The 2,563-nt window shown below is 41.0% G+C and overlaps 1 long non-coding RNA gene and 1 pseudogene across 1 annotated transcript in view; one reads left to right on the top strand and one right to left on the bottom strand.

Annotated features, from left to right (window-relative positions):
- Positions 1 to 1,789: 1,789 nt before the first annotated feature.
- Positions 1,790 to 2,563, top strand: part of LOC114008713 (uncharacterized) — a 196,172-nt gene continuing 195,398 nt past the window's right edge. Inside the window, exons 1-2 of the long non-coding RNA XR_003550221.1 lie at positions 1,790 to 1,912; positions 2,020 to 2,104. This is a non-coding gene — a long non-coding RNA (uncharacterized LOC114008713). The remainder of the gene's footprint in view (positions 1,913 to 2,019; positions 2,105 to 2,563) is intronic.
- On the bottom strand, positions 2,132 to 2,560 carry LOC102500309 (28S ribosomal protein S18c, mitochondrial-like; annotated as a pseudogene).

The following is a 2,563-nucleotide window of genomic DNA, read 5'->3' as shown; positions in this document are numbered from 1 at the left end:
ATTTAGTCATAACCAAGAGAGTTCTGTATAATCAGACTTTGAAGTAATTCTTACCTTCCCTTAGCCTGTTCACTTAATGTAGTTACTTTGCCACAATTACTTCTCTTTGTTCAGCCCAGTATAAAGGCATTTAAGTTTTGTCACTTCTTTAGGCATTTATTTCCCTATGAGGGCTCTTGTATCACATGAAATATACACATTTGTTTGATTTTTCTATTAATCTATTTATGTCAATTTAATTCTCAGACTTAGTTGAAAACTATAAGATAGAGATAAAAATTTCCTTTCTCTGCAGTAGATAAAAACTCTGTATTCCAGTCCTGGCCTCGTACTTGCTACCTTCTTTCCTTTTCTTCTTCTTTTTCTCTTCTTCCTCTCCCCTCTCCCCTTTCCTCCTCCTTTTCCTCTTCCTTCTTCCTATCCTCCTCCCCTTCCTCCTCTTCCACTTCCTCCTTCCCCTCCTCCTCCTTGTTTTTATTTTTTCATAAATTATTTTCTGGGCCAGTAAGTGGTGTAGTGGTTAAGGCACTGGACTCCCACATGGCTGGCTACAGTTTGAGTCCCAGACTCAGTGGCTTGAAAATCATGGCAGGCACAAATGCGTGTGTGCCCAAAATCCCAGGAGGAGAATGAGGGAGAAAGGATTGCAACATGGTCATTTCCCTAGGGGGTGTTTTCTCACTTTCACTCTTATTGTCTCTCTTCTCCAGCAAGCACACACACCCTATGGTAAAATTATGTTCTTTCATGAGAGAGATAAAAAGAGAATAACAAATACCTTTATCAGAGTTTCACATTGAGATTCCCCCACCAGCCTTCCCAGCCAGCCAGAATCATGGGCATGTATGTTCAGTGTGTAGAAGTCAGCTGGGGGATGGAACCTGTGATCTTCAATATGGATGTAACATTGCTTGCACAGTATGTTACCACTACACCACCAAACCAGCCCAATGATTCACTTTCTTTTCTTCCTCAATGTGCATGCATGCACATGTGTGTGCAAGAGAGAAAGAGCGTGCCCGCCATGGGGCTCTGTCATGCCACAATCCCCCCTCCAGTCCACCAGGATCTGCCTCACATGTTCTCAGGCAGATTGAGCATGTGCCTTCTAGCTCCACAGTCTGGCATGTGGCCAACTGCACCACAGAGGCTAACCCCCAATGTCTCACTTTCTTGTGACGCATTTTATCAACTATAAAATGGAGGAAAACACCAATAGTTTTACTTTCTTCACACTGTTACACATCAGCTAAGATGATCCACTCCCCCTTCCTATTCTGAAGTCCACCCTAGCCTGTGGAACATGACAAGGTTTCAATAATAAAATAGTGAAGTATTAGCTCTGGCTCAATTCCAATCTGCAAAACTTGTAGATGCCTTCCTTATAGTTCTCCAAAATAGTCCAGGAAATCTTTCAAGGGCATCCCACTTTCTTTGTATATGTTAACCCACTCTCCTGCATCTTGTTGTGATCACATGTCTTACTGATGGCATCCAAACCATTCCTGATTGATATAGGAGCCGGGTAGGTATGAGTCCATGGAAATCATTATATTCATCAACACAGATTTTGTAAGAGCTCTCAATAGTGCAGCAAAACATTCTTTGCTTGTGTCTCTCTTTTACTCCATTTCTACAATCAAAACTAATTTTTCATGTGATCTCACCTCTCTGAAACTACCTCCTATTTTTACCTCAAGGCCTCCTTTCATACTTTACTGAACCAAAACAGTGTTAGGAAACAGAAAGTGGGTGCATCTGTGGTGGCACAGGTGATGGGGCTCTGCTGCATGATACTGGAGCCAGATGGGAGACCTTGATTCAAATCCCAGATCAACCTGAATACCCCAGGTGCGTTGTGTGTGCCCGTGATCCTGGCTGGCTGTGCGGCTTGGGAGGACCACAATGTAAGGTGAGTCTGTTTTTTTTTAAATGTTTTATTTAAATTCTGCCACTTTTATTCACAGTGATGTAAAATGTGATACTAACTTTTTAAATAATCTATTTAATGAACATTAGGAAAGGAAGCTTCATTCCAGAATCACTATTCTACCCAAGGGTTCTTCTGAAGCAGTGATAACATCATACAGCCACACATTATAAAGTAAGTTTATTGATAATCTTATGTAACTCATTCCTGATATTTTATGTTATAAACTTTAGGGTCTTTGAGATCTGCAGTATCCTTGTATGCAACTGGCATAAACTCCATTACTTGAGTTCTCTTAATTGCTTTTGTGATGTCTGTTTCTTCCCATAAAAATGAGTTATGTGCCTTCCATAAATGCATCCAGTAAATGGAGAAATAAACTAGGAAAAGCTGTACATTCTTATAATCTACGTATTTCTCACACAAGATTTATTTCTTAAGAGGCTCCTTATATAGATTTTCCCTTGGAACAGGCAGGTCCTCTTTGCAGGTTTCCTGTCTATATTATGAACAACCTCTTCTCCACAGCACCTTGTGAGTCCTGGGACCTTTAAGGCAGACAGCAGCCGTTGCCAAGTGTGTCAACTTTTTCCTCCCTAGACTTCTGCTAAAAGCAACCACAACAGCCATAGT

This window comes from Tupaia chinensis, unplaced genomic scaffold (genome assembly GCF_000334495.1).
Source record: "Tupaia chinensis unplaced genomic scaffold, TupChi_1.0 Scaffold000373_2, whole genome shotgun sequence".
Lineage (NCBI taxonomy): Eukaryota > Metazoa > Chordata > Mammalia > Scandentia > Tupaiidae > Tupaia > Tupaia belangeri.
Note: the sequence above shows the minus strand (reverse complement) of the source record. Positions and strands in the feature narration are given on the sequence as shown.